The sequence below is a fragment of the Anomaloglossus baeobatrachus genome, unplaced genomic scaffold (assembly GCF_048569485.1).
Source record: "Anomaloglossus baeobatrachus isolate aAnoBae1 unplaced genomic scaffold, aAnoBae1.hap1 Scaffold_249, whole genome shotgun sequence".
NCBI classification, from domain to species: Eukaryota; Metazoa; Chordata; class Amphibia; order Anura; family Aromobatidae; genus Anomaloglossus; species Anomaloglossus baeobatrachus.
In genome coordinates, this window is record NW_027442085.1 from 311,915 (window position 1) to 327,330 (window position 15,416).

At 43.1% G+C, this 15,416-nt stretch overlaps 1 long non-coding RNA gene across 1 annotated transcript in view; it reads left to right on the top strand.

The window, feature by feature from the left end:
* LOC142262722 (uncharacterized) overlaps positions 1-3,426 on the top strand; it is a 311,813-nt gene extending 308,387 nt beyond the window's left edge. Inside the window, exon 3 of the long non-coding RNA XR_012730037.1 lies at positions 2,901-3,426. This is a non-coding gene — a long non-coding RNA (uncharacterized LOC142262722). The remainder of the gene's footprint in view (positions 1-2,900) is intronic.
* Positions 3,427-15,416: the final 11,990 nt, after the last annotated feature.

The following is a 15,416-nucleotide window of genomic DNA, read 5'->3' on the forward strand; positions in this document are numbered from 1 at the left end:
CTCGCTGTGGCCCGTACTCGTCCCCTCGCTGTGGCCCGTACTCGTCCCCTCGCTGTGGCCCGTACTCGTCCCCTCGCTGTAGACCGTACTCGTCCCCTCGCTGTAGACCGTACTCGTCCCCTCGCTGTAGACCGTGCTCGTCCCCTCGCTGTGGCCCGTACTCATCCCCTCGCTGTAGACCATACTCGTCCCCTCGCTGTAGACCGTACTCGTCCCATCGCTGTAGACCATACTCGTCCCCTCGCTGTAGCCCGTACTCGTCCCCTCGCTGTAGCCCGTACTCATCCCCTCGCTGTAGACCGTACTCGTCCCCTCGCTGTAGACCGTACTCGTCCCCTCGCTGTAGCCCGTACTCGTCCCCTCGCTGTAGACCATACGCGTCCCCTCACTGTAGCCCATACTCATCGCCTCGCTGTAGACCGTACTCGTCCCCTCGCTGTAGCCCGTACTCATCGCCTCGCTGTAGCCCGTACTCGTCGCCTCGCTGTAGCCCATACTCGTCCCCTCGCTGTAGCCCGTACTCGTCCCCTCGCTGTAGACCGTACGCGTCCCCTCGCTGTAGACCGTACTCGTCCCCTCGCTGTAGACCGTACTCGTCCCCTCGCTGTAGACCGTACTCATCGCCTCGCTGTAGACCATACGCGTCCCCTGGCTGTAGCCCGTACTCGTCCCCTCGCTGTAGACCGTACTCGTCCCCTCACTGTAGACCATACGCGTCCCCTCGCTGTAGACCATACGCGTCCCCTCGCTGTAGCCCGTACTCATCGCCTCGCTGTAGACCGTACTCATCGCCTCGCTGTAGACCGTACTCATCGCCTCGCTGTAGACCGTACTCATCCCCTCGCTGTAGACCGTACTCATCCCCTCGCTGTAGACCGTACTCGTCCCATCGCTGTAGACCATACTCGTCCCCTCGCTGTAGCCCGTACTCATCGCCTCGCTGTAGACCGTACTCATCGCCTCGCTGTAGACCGTACTCATCCCCTCGCTGTAGACCGCACTCATCCCCTCGCTGTAGACCGTACTCGTCCCATCGCTGTAGACCATACTCGTCCCCTCGCTGTAGCCCGTACTCGTCGCCTCGCTGTAGACCTCTGTGGTTTTTCCTTCTCCCGTCCGATCTACATTTGTGGCATAAACATATCTCATTACATAAACACATTTCTCCTGCTCTGGAGGCGAGGGCTCTACATAGGCACAATTTTATGTTTTATTATTTTATTTATTGATTTATTTTTAACACTGTGGGCTTTTTTGCATTTTTTTGGTGGCTGTGTTTCATTTTCTTTGCAAGCTATTAATACACGCCTTAACCTATAAATATTTTTTTAATCAATTTCCCATGTTTATTTACCCCCCACCGCCCCTCGCCTATAATTCAGCACAGATTTATTCCAAAATTGTCAACCCGACCTTACAGCGCAAGAAATAAACCATCTGAGGGCTCGATCTTCACCCCTTTTGGTCAGCGCTAATCTCATGTTGCCGCGTCGCGCACATCCTACAGCCGCCGCCAATCCGGCCATTATTTAATCATTTTAGTTAAACTTGTCATCTTGTCCTTTAAAAGGTTAATCAAAACACGGGGTGACACAGGGTCGCGCTTAGTTATGTGACCTATATGGCTACTAATACCTCTCACCCCCGGGCATAGGGTAACCACTCCGAGAAATGGCTCCGCTGTCTGCAATCCATTACCCCACGCTCCGCGGCCGGCACACCGAATATTCCAGGGGGAAGACGGGCAAATTATTGGGGACACTCAAGGGGAACGGTCACAGACTCCAAACATGGATCATCCACGAGCTTTTACTCAATTTGGAGGCAGAATTTTCTATGTTAATATATATATATATATATATATATATATATATATGAGAGAGAGAGATATTGTTGAGATATATATATATTTTTTTTAAAATTTTTATATATATATGTCATATATATTAAAAAGAAATAAATTAAAAGTACTTTTTAATTTCTTTCTTTTTTAAATATACATGATATACAGTGTATATATATATATATATATACATATATATATATATATATATATATAAATTTAAAAAAGTTATATATATATATATTTTTTTTAATTTTTATATATATATGTGTGTATATATATATATATATATATATATATATATATATCATATATATTGAAAAGAACGAAATTAGAAAGTACTTTTTAATTTCTTCTTCCTTTTTAATATATGATATACATTAAAATTAAAAAAATATATATATTTAGATATAAATATATAACTATATATAGATATTATTTTTTTCATTTATATATAAGATATACTAAAAAGACAGAAATAAATTAAAAAGTACTTTAATTTCTTTCTTTTATATATATATATATATATATATATATAAAAGAAAGAAAAATTAAAAAGATATATATATTTATTAAAAAGTATACATTAAAAAAAGATATATATATATATATTAAAAAAATATATATATTCATATATGTGGTAAATAAATATATATATATATATCAACAAAATAATTGATGTTGAGAAAAATAATGAGGTTACATTATGTATATATTCTTTAATATATATATATATATATATATTATATACAATATGCTGTACATATAGAAATATATATTATTTTTTTATATGTTACATGTAATATTTACTGTACTTTTTATAAAAAAGTACAGTAAATTTTACATATAACATTATATATATATATAATTATTTATGTACAGTATATTATATATGTATATATAAACATAGATATTAAAAAAGATATAAAATAATTATGTACATTGATATAAAATAAATATATTGAAAAATAAAAACATATGTGTATATATTTATATACAGTATAAGAATCTTGGGTGTAACAGCTCCTTAAAGATTAATTTCTTATCTTCGCATCAGGACTCTTTTCCCCAAAACTGTGAAGCACAGAGCGACGAGCACGTTGAGAGGTTACACCAACATACCAAGATATTGTGGCCATAGAGAAAAGACAATTATAAGAGATGATGCAGGAGGACAAGAGACAAGAGATAAGCAAAAAAGAGACCAGCAAAAAAGAGACCAGCAAAAAAGTTGTACTGAATCAGGACCACATGTTATAAAGCATTTTCTGTTACTGTTTATTATTCATAAGTGTTTTTAGAAATCTTTCAGTTATTGGAATTGTTGCTAAGTTGCCTCTAAATAAATAACAGAAAATTTGCAAAATATTCTGCAACTTTATACTTGCAAAAATAATAGTGCTTCAAAATACTGAAAATGTTATGCATTAATTATATGTAGTAGTAAAAGGAAAACGCTTCGATATCATAGAAACAAGAGAAAACGAAACATTTTAATTTTCACATTTGAATTCAGAAAGTGAAACTCATTAATAAACGGCCGATTTCATAACTGAACCTGAGAACTTTTGAAAATATGTAGAACGGTGACATCATTTTAAAGACAAGATGCTTATATAGAGCAAGTTTTTATAATAAAAAGATAAAACATTTTATCTATATTTTATGCTTTTATTGTCAAGTTGAGAAATTAAAATAATAAAAAATTAATTAATCTATCTATTTTCAAAATCTTCATTTCTTAAGCCCTATTCCAAAAAATAAGCCCTAGTTGCGGTTCTATAAGGGAGTGTCCAAGCAGCTTAAAAAAAGGTTAAAGACTACAGCAGGATTCTTCATTAAAAAAAGCAGAGACCCCCAAAAGAAAGCAGACCCCCCCCCAATCAAGAAAAATAAAAAAATCTCATTCATTAGCCCCTAAGAATTACAGTTGGCAAATGCTGATGGTGGATGGGCTCTCACACAGAGATCTGCGTTGCTGTCAGGTCCCTTGGCATTGCACTGCACTCTCACTAACAGATTGAGTGCCAGTATCATTTAGCGCGCGTAATACTGCAGCTTGATTCATACGTCGTTCGCAAAGTTTAATTCCTGCCCATTTTCTACACTAAGGTAATGTTCTCTGATGAGTCTAATTTTCAGCTTTGCCCAACATCTGGTCGTCTAATGGTCAGACGGAGACCAGGAGAGGCGACAAGCCACAGTATATTGCACCCACTGTGACATTTGGTGGCGGATCGGTGATGATCTGGGGAGGCTTCAGCAAGGCTGGAATTGGGCAGATTAAACTTTACAAAGGACGTCTGCATCAAGCCGCATACAAGGTTATCCTGGAAAAACAGCTGCTTCCTTCTGCTCAGGCAATGTTCCCCAACTCTGAGGACAAGTCCACACCAAGGGCTGTATATAGCAAAGCTATCACTGGCAACTCCCTGAGCTGAGAGGGGAGTATTTATAGAATAGATGAGTGGGAAACTCAGAACAGCTGAGATCAGGCTCTTCATCCTGAGTTAGGAGACCAATCCACTTATCCCTTGCAGCACCGGACCAAAGAGTTGTCAGGGGGTGCTACGCTGGCCCTGCCACTGTGGGCCCTGCGCTCACCCTGACCCTGGATGCTAGGGAGGTCCAGGTCACCACCCTAAGCCCTGTCTCCTGTCTGGCCCAGTCCTTATAACGCCAACCCCGGGATGGGCAGGACCCCAGGTAACAACCTCCCAAAGGCACAGACAAGGGGATAGAACACTCACACTGCACATGACCACAGATGAGAGACAAACTGACACCAGAGGGAATAATCCAAAAGGGAAGGAGTAATGCTGGTCCAAACTTCTTCCATGTAAGGATTATGGAGGCCACTGTGCTCTTAGGAACCTTGAGTACTGCAGAAATTCTTTTGTAACCTTGTCCAGATCTGTGCCTTGCCACAATTCTGTCTCTGAGCTCCTTGGACAGTTCCTTTGACCTCATGATCCTCATTTGGTGTGACATGCAGTGTGAGCTGTGAGGTCTTATATAGGCAGGTGTGCGTCTTTCCAAATCACGTCCTATCAGTGTAACTACACACAGCTGGACTCCAATGAAGGAGCAGAACCATCTCAAGGAGGATCACAAGGAAATGGCCAGCATGGGACTTACATATGAGTGTCTGAGCAAAGGGGCTGAATACTTATCACCATGTGTTATACTGAGCAAAGGGGCTGAATACTTATGACCATGTGTTATACTGAGCAAAGGGGCTGAATACTTATGACCATGTGTTATACTGAGCAAAGGGGCTGAATACTTATGACCATGTGATATACTGAGGAAAGGGGCTGAATACTTATGACCATGTGATATATTGAGGAAAGGGGCTGAATACTTATGACCATGGGATATTTCAGTTTTTCTTGTTTAATAAATTTGCAAAAATGTCTACATTTCTGGGGGTTTTTTTGCCGACAAGATGGGGGATGGGGGCAGAGTGCACATTAATGAGAAAAAAATGAATTTACAAATGGCTGCAATGAAACAGTGAAAAATGTAAAGGGGTGTGAATACTTTCCGTATCCGCTGTATACCTTACACAGAGAGCATTTATAAAAGTAGGTAAAAGTTGTAAATATCACGTAGACAGAACAACGCGTCACTGATTGCTGATGATCGAGACCGGATTTTGGGTCTTTTACAATTTTGGGAACGTTTCACATTTCCAAATAATTTTAGCTAAAAAAAATCAGTGTTTTGGAGAATCAAAAGTGTGAAAAATTGTAAATGACCATATAGATAGAGCATATCACAAAAGTGAGTACACCCCTCACATTTTGTAAATCTTTTATTATATATTTTCATGAGCCTGTGATACATTGTGCTGTGCTCACTACATACAGGTGAATACAGCCACCACTAGAGGGAGCTCACTGCATACAGGTGAATACAGCCACCACTAGAGGGAGCTCACTGCATACAGGTGAATACAGCCACCACTAGAGGGAGCTCACTGCATACAGGTGAATACAGACACCACTAGAGGGAGCTCACTACATACAGGTGAATACAGCCACCACTAGAGGGAGCTCACTACATACAGGTGAATACAGCCACCACTAGAGGGAGCTCACTACATACAGGTGAATACAGCCACCACTAGAGGGAGCTCACTGCATACAGGTGAATACAGCCACCACTAGAGGGAGCTCACTGCATACAGATATATACGGTCACCACTAGAGGGAACTCACTACATACAGGTGAATACAGACACCACTAGAGGGAGCTCACTACATACAGATTTATACAGCCACCACTAGAGGGAGCTCACTACATACAGGTGAATACAGACACCACTAGAGGGAGCTCACTACATACAGATTTATACAGTCACCACTAGAGGGAGATCACTACATACAGATTTATACAGCCACCACTAGAGGGAGCTCACTGCATACAGATTTATACAGCCACCACTAGAGGGAGCTCACTGCATACAAATTTATACAGCCACCACTAGAGGGAGCTCACTACATACAGATTTATACAGCCACCACTAGAGGGAGCTCACTACATACAGATTTATACAGCCACCACTAGAGGGAGCTCACTGCATACAGATTTATACAGCCACCACTAGAGGGAGCTCACTGCATACAGATTTATACAGCCACCACTAGAGGGAGCTCACTACATACAGATTTATACAGCCACCACTAGAGGGAGCTCACTACATACAGATTTATACAGCCACCACTAGAGGGAGCTCACTGCATACAGGTGAATACAGCCACCACTAGAGGGAGCTCACTGCATACAGATTTATACAGCCACCACTAGAGGGAGCTCACTGCATACAAATTTATACAGCCACCACTAGAGGGAGCTCACTACATACAGATTTATACAGCCACCACTAGAGGGAGCTCACTACATACAGATTTATACAGCCACCACTAGAGGGAGCTCACTGCATACAGATTTATACAGCCACCACTAGAGGGAGCTCACTGCATACAGATTTATACAGCCACCACTAGAGGGAGCTCACTACATACAGATTTATACAGCCACCACTAGAGGGAGCTCACTACATACAGATTTATACAGCCACCACTAGAGGGAGCTCACTGCATACAGGTGAATACAGCCACCACTAGAGGGAGCTCACTACATACAGGTGAATACAGCCACGACTAGAGGGAGCTCACTACATACAGATTTATACAGCCACCACTAGAGGGAGCTCACTGCATACAGGTGAATACAGCCACCACTAGAGGGAGCTCACTACATACAGGTGAATACAGCCACCACTAGAGGGAGCTCACTACATACAGATTTATACAGCCACCACTAGAGGGAGCTCACTACATACAGATTTATACAGTCACCACTAGAGGGAGATCACTACATACAGATTTATACAGCCACCACTAGAGGGAGCTCACTGCATACAGATTTATACAGCCACCACTAGAGGGAGCTCACTGCATACAGATTTATACAGCCACCACTAGAGGGAGCTCACTACATACAGATTTATACAGCCACCACTAGAGGGAGCTCACTACATACAGATTTATACAGCCACCACTAGAGGGAGCTCACTGCATACAGATTTATACAGCCACCACTAGAGGGAGCTCACTGCATACAGATTTATACAGCCACCACTAGAGGGAGCTCACTACATACAGATTTATACAGCCACCACTAGAGGGAGCTCACTACATACAGATTTATACAGCCACCACTAGAGGGAGCTCACTGCATACAGGTGAATACAGCCACCACTAGAGGGAGCTCACTACATACAGGTGAATACAGCCACGACTAGAGGGAGCTCACTACATACAGATTTATACAGCCATCACTAGAGGGAGCTCACTACATACAGATTTATACACCACCACTAGAGGGAGCTCACTACATACAGATTTATACAGCCACCACTAGAGGGAGCTCACTGCATACAGGTGAATACAGCCACCACTAGAGGGAGCTCACTACATACAGATTTATACAGCCACCACTAGAGGGAGCTCACTGCATACAGGTGAATACAGCCACCACTAGAGGGAGCTCACTACATACAGGTGAATACAGCCACCACTAGAGGGAGCTCACTACATACAGATTTATACAGCCATCACTAGAGGGAGCTCACTACATACAGATTTATACAGCCACCACTAGAGGGAGCTCACTACATACAGATTTATACAGCCACCACTAGAGGGAGCTCACTACATACAGGTGAATACAGCCACGAGTAGAGGGAGCTCACTACATACAGATTTATACAGCCACCACTAGAGGGAGCTCACTGCATACAGGTGAATACAGCCACCACTAGAGGGAGCTCACTACATACAGATTTATACAGTCACCACTAGAGGGACCTCACTACATACAGATTTATACAGACACCACTAGAGGGAGCTCACTACATACAGGTGAATACAGCCACGAGTAGAGGGAGCTCACTACATACAGATTTATACAGCCACCACTAGAGGGAGCTCACTGCATACAGGTGAATACAGCCACCACTAGAGGGAGCTCACTACATACAGATTTATACAGCCACCACTAGAGGGAGCTCACTGCATACAGGTGAATACAGCCACCACTAGAGGGAGCTCACTACATACAGGTGAATACAGCCACCACTAGAGGGAGCTTACTACATACAGGTGAATACAGCCACCACTAGAGGGAGCTCACTACATACAGATTTATATATCCACCACTAGAGGGAGCTCACTACATACAGATTTATACAGCCACCACTAGAGGGAGCTCACTACATACAGATTTATACAGACACCACTAGAGGGAGCTCACTACATACAGGTGAATACAGCCACCACTAGGGGGAGCTCACTACATACAGATTTATACGGTCACCACTAGAGGGAGCTCACTACATACAAATATATACAGTCACCACTAGAGGGAGCTCACTACATACAGGTGAATACAGACACCACTAGAGGGAGCTCACTACATACAGATTTATACAGCCACCACTAGGGGGAGCTCACTGCATACAGGTGAATACAGCCACCACTAGAGGGAGCTCACTACATACAGATTTATACGGTCACCACTAGAGGGAGCTCACTACATACAGGTGAATACAGCCACCACTAGGGGGAGCTCACTGCATACAGTTTTATACAGCCACCACTAGAGGGAGCTCACTACATACAGATTTATACAGCCACCAGTAGAGGGAGCTCACTACATACAGATTTATACAGCCACCACTAGAGGGAGCTCACTACATACAGATTTATACAGCCACCACTAGAGGAAGCTCACTACATACAGATTTATACAGCCACCACTAGAGGGAGCTCACTACATACAGATTTATACACCACCACTAGAGGGAGCTCACTACATACAGATTTATACAGTCACCACTAGAGGGAGCCACTACATACAGATTTATACACCACCACTAGAGGGAGCTCACTGCATACAGATTTATACAGCCACCACTAGAGGGAGCTCACTACCTACAGATTTATACAGCCACCACTAGAGGGAGCTCACTACATACATATTTATACAGCCATCACTAGGGGGAGCTCACTACATACAGATTTATACAGTCACCACTAGAGGGAGCTCACTACATACAGATTTATACAGCCACCACTAGAGGGAGCTCACTGCATACAGATTTATACAGCCACCACTAGAGGGAGCTCACTGCATACAGGTGAATACAGACACCACTAGAGGGAGCTCACTACATACAGGTGAATACAGCCACCACTAGAGGGAGCTCACTACATACAGATTTATACAGCCACCACTAGAGGGAGCTCACTACATACAGATTTATACACCACCACTAGAGGGAGCTCACTACATACAGATGTATACAGCCACCACTAGAGGGAGCTCACTGCATACAGATTTATACACCACCACTAGAGGGAGCTCACTACATACAGATGAATGCAGCCACAACTAGGGGGAGCTCACTACATACAGGTCAATACAGCCACCACTAGAGGGAGCTCACTACATACAGATTTATACGGTCACCACTAGAGGGAACTCACTACATACAGGTGAATACAGCCACCACTAGAGGGAGCTCACTACATACAGATTTATACAGCCACCACTAGAGGGAGCTCACTACATACAGATTTATACGGTCACCACTAGAGGGAACTCACTACATACAGATTTATACAGTAACCACTAGAGGGAGCCACTACATACAGATTTATACAGCTACCACTAGAGGGAGCCACTACATACAGATTTATACAGCCACCACTAGAGGGAGCTCACTGCATACAGATTTATACAGCCACCACTAGAGGGAGCTCACTACATACAGATTTATACAGTAACCACTAGAGGGAGCCACTACATACAGATTTATACAGCTACCACTAGAGGGAGCTCACTACATACAGATTTATACAGTCACCACTAGAGGGAGCCACTACATACAGATTTATACAGCTACCACTAGGGGGAGCTCACTACATACAGATTTATACAGCCACCACTAGGGGGAGCTCACTACATACAGATTTATACAGCCACCACTAGAGGGAGCCACTACATACAGATTTATACATCCACCACTAGAGGGAGCTCACTACATACAGATTTATACAGCCAACACTAGAGGGAGCTCACTACATACAGATTTATACATCCACCACTAGAGGGAGCTCACTACATACAGATTTATACAGTCACCACTAGAGGGAGCTCACTACATACAGATTTATACATCCACCACTAGAGGAAGCTCACTACATACAGATTTATACAGTCACCACTAGAGGGAGCCACTACATACAGATTTATACAGCTACCACTAGAGGGAGCTCACTATATACAGATTTATACAGCCACCACTAGAGGGAGCCACTACATACAGATTTATACAGCCACCACTAGAGGGAGCTCACTACATACAGATTTATACAGCCACCACTAGAGGGAGCTCACTACATACAGATTTATACATCCACCACTAGGGGGAACTCACTACATACAGATTTATACAGCTACCACTAGGGGGAGCTCACTACATACAGATTTATACAGCCACGACTAGGGGGAGCTCATTACATACAGATTTATACAGCCACCACTAGAGGGAGCTCACTATATACAGATTTATACAGCCACCACTAGAGGGAGCTCACTATATACAGATTTATACACCACCACTAGAGGGAGCTCACTACATACAGATTTATACAGTCACCACTAGAGGGAGCCACTACATACAGATTTATACATCCACCACTAGAGAGAGCTCACTACATACAGATTTATACAGCCACCACTAGAGGGAGCTCACTACATACAGGTGAATACAGCAATCACTAGGGGGAGCTCACTGCATACAGATTTATACAGCTACCACTAGGGGGAGCTCACTACATACAGATTTATACATCCACCACTAGAGGGAGCTCACTATATACAGATTTATACAGCCACCACTAGAGGGAGCTCACTACATACAGATTTATACAGTCACCACTAGAGGGAGCGACTACATACAGATTTATACAGCTACCACTAGAGGGAGCTCACTATATACAGATTTATACAGCCACCACTAGAGGGAGCTCACTACATACAGATTTATACAGTCACCACTAGAGGGAGCCACTACATACAGATTTATACAGCTACCACTAGGGGGAGCTCACTACATACAGATTTATACAGCCACCACTAGGGGGAGCTCACTACATACAGATTTATACAGCCACCACTAGGGGGAGCTCACTACATACAGATTTATACAGCCACCACTAGAGGGAGCCACTACATACAGATTTATACATCCACCACTAGAGGGAGCTCACTACATACAGATTTATACAGTCACCACTAGAGGGAGCTCACTACATACAGATTTATACAGTCACCACTAGAGGGAGCCACTACATACAGATTTATACAGTCACCACTAGAGGGAGCCACTACATACAGATTTATACAGCTACCACTAGAGGGAGCTCACTATATACAGATTTATACAGCCACCACTAGAGGGAGCTCACTATATACAGATTTATACACCACCACTAGAGGGAGCTCACTACATACAGATTTATACAGTCACCACTAGAGGGAGCCACTACATACAGATGTATACAGCCACCACTAGGGGGAGCTCACTACATACAGGATTTATACAGCCACCACTAGAGGGAGCTCACTACATACAGGATTTATACAGCCACCACTAGAGGGAGCTCACTACATACAGGATTTATACAGCCACCACTAGAGAGAGCTCACTACATACAGATTTATACAGCCACCACTAGAGGAAACTCACTACATACAGATTTATACAGCCACCATTAGAGGGAGCTCACTACATACAGATTTATACAGCCACCATTAGAGGGAGCTCACTACATACAGATTTATACAGCCACCACTAGAGGGAGCTCACTACATACAGATTTATACAGTCACCACTAGAGGGAGCTCACTATATACAGATTTATACAGCCACCACTAGAGGGAGATCACTACATACAGATTTATACAGTCACCACTAGCGGGAGCTCACTACATACAGATTTATACAGCCACCACTAGAGGGAGCTCACTACATACAGATTTATACAGCCACCACTAGAGGGAGCTCACTACATACAGATTTATACAGCCACCACTAGAGGGAGCTCACTACATACAGATTTATACAGCCACCACTAGAGGGAGCTCACTACATACAGGATTTATACAGCCACCACTAGAGGGAGCTCACTACATACAGGATTTATACAGCCACCACTAGAGAGAGCTCACTACATACAGATTTATACAGCCACCACTAGAGGAAGCTCACTACATACAGATTTATACAGCCACCACTAGAGAGAGCTCACTACACACAGATTTATACAGCCACCACCCAGAGGGAGCCACTACATACAGATTTATACAGCCACCACTAGAGGAAGCTCACTACATACAGATTTATACAGCCACCACTAGAGGGAGCTCACTACATACAGATTTATACAGCCACCATTAGAGGGAGCTCACTACATACAGATTTATACAGCCACCATTAGAGGGAGCTCACTACATACAGATTTATACAGCCACCACTAGGGGGAGCTCACTACATACAGATTTATACAGTCACCACTAGCGGGAGCTCACTACATACAGATTTATACAGCCACCACTAGAGGGAGCTCACTACATACAGATTTATACAGCCACCACTAGAGGGAGCTCACTACATACAGATTTATACAGACATCACTAGAGGGAGCTCACTACATACAGAATTATACAGCCTCCACTAGAGGGAGCTCACTACATACAGATTTATACAGCCACCACTAGAGGGAGCTCACTACATATAGATTTATACAGCCACCACTAGAGGAAGCTCACTACATACAGATTATACAGCCACCACTAGAGGGAGCTCACTACATACAGATTTATACAGTCACCAATAGAGGGAGCTCACTATATACAGATTTATACGGTCACCACTAGAGGGAGCTCACTACATACAGAATTTATACAGCCACCACTAGAGGGAGCTCACTACATACAGATTTATACAGCCACCACTAGAGGGAGCTCACTACATACAGATTTATACAGCCACCACTAGAGGGAGATCACTACATACAGATTTATATAGCCACCACTAGAGGGAGCTCACTACATACAGATTTATACAGCCACCACTAGAAGGAGCTCACTATATACAGATTTATACAGCCACCACTAGGGGGAGCTCACTACATACAGATTTATACAGTCACCACTAGAAGGAGCTCACTACATACAGATTTATACAGTCACCACTAGAGGGAGCTCACTACATACAGATTTATACAGCCACCACTAGAGGGAGCTTATTACATACAGATTTATACAGCCAACACTAGAGGGAGCTCACTACATACAGATTTATACATCCACCACTAGAGGGAGATCACTACATACAGATTTATATAGCCACCACTAGAGGGAGCTCACTACATACAGATTTATACAGCCACCACTAGAAGGAGCTCACTATACACAGATTTATACAGCCACCACTAGAGGGAGCTCACTACATACAGATTTATACAGTCACCACTAGAAGGAGCTCACTATATACAGATTTATACAGTCACCACTAGAGGGAGCTCACTACATACAGATTTATACAGTCACCACTAGAAGGAGCTCACTACATACAGATTTATACAGTCACCACTAGAGGGAGCTCACTACATACAGATTTATACAGCCACCACTAGAGGGAGCACACTACATACAGATTTATACAGCCACCACTAGAGGGAGATCACTACATACAGATTTATATAGCCACCACTAGAGGGAGCTCACTACATACAGATTTATACAGCCACCACTAGAAGGAGCTCACTATACACAGATTTATACAGCCACCACTAGAGGGAGCTCACTACATACAGATTTATACAGTCACCACTAGAAGGAGCTCACTATATACAGATTTATACAGTCACCACTAGAGGGAGCTCACTACATACAGATTTATACAGTCACCACTAGAAGGAGCTCACTACATACAGATTTATACAGTCACCACTAGAGGGAGCTCACTACATACAGATTTATACAGCCACCACTAGAGGGAGCACACTACATACAGATTTATACAGCCACCACTAGAGGGAGATCACTACATACAGATTTATATAGCCACCACTAGAGGGAGCTCACTACATACAGATTTATACAGCCACCACTAGAAGGAGCTCACTATACACAGATTTATACAGCCACCACTAGGGGGAGCTTACTACATACAGATTTATACAGTCACCACTAGAAGGAGCTCACTATATACAGATTTATACAGCCACCACTAGAGGGAGCTCACTACATACAGATTGATACAGCCACCACTAGAGGGAGCTCACTACATACAGATTTATACAGTCACCACTAGAGGGAGCTCACTACATACAGATTTATACAGCCACCACTAGAGGGAGCTCACTACATACAGATTTATACAGCCACCACTAGGGGGAGCTCACTACATACAGATTTATACTGTCACCACTAGAGGGAGCCACTACATACAGATTTATACAGCCACCACTAGAAGGCGCTCGCTACATACAGATTTATACAGCCACCACTAGAGGGAGCTCACTACATACAGATTTATACAGTCACCAGTAGGGGGAGCACACTACATACAGATTTATACAGACACCACTAGAGGGAGCTCACTACATGCAGATTTATACAGCCACCACTAGAGGGAGCTCACTACATACAGATTTATACAGCCACCACTAGAGGGAGCTCACTACATACAGATTTATACAGTCACCACTAGAGGGAGCTCACTACATACAGATTTATACAGCCACCACTAGAGGGAGCTCACTACATACATATTTATACAGACACCACTAGAGGGAGCTCACTACATACAGATTTATAAAGCCACCACTAGAGGGAGCTCACTACATACAGATTTATACAGTCACCACTACAGGGAGCTCACTACATACAGATTTATACAGCCACCACTAGAGGGAGCTCACTACATACA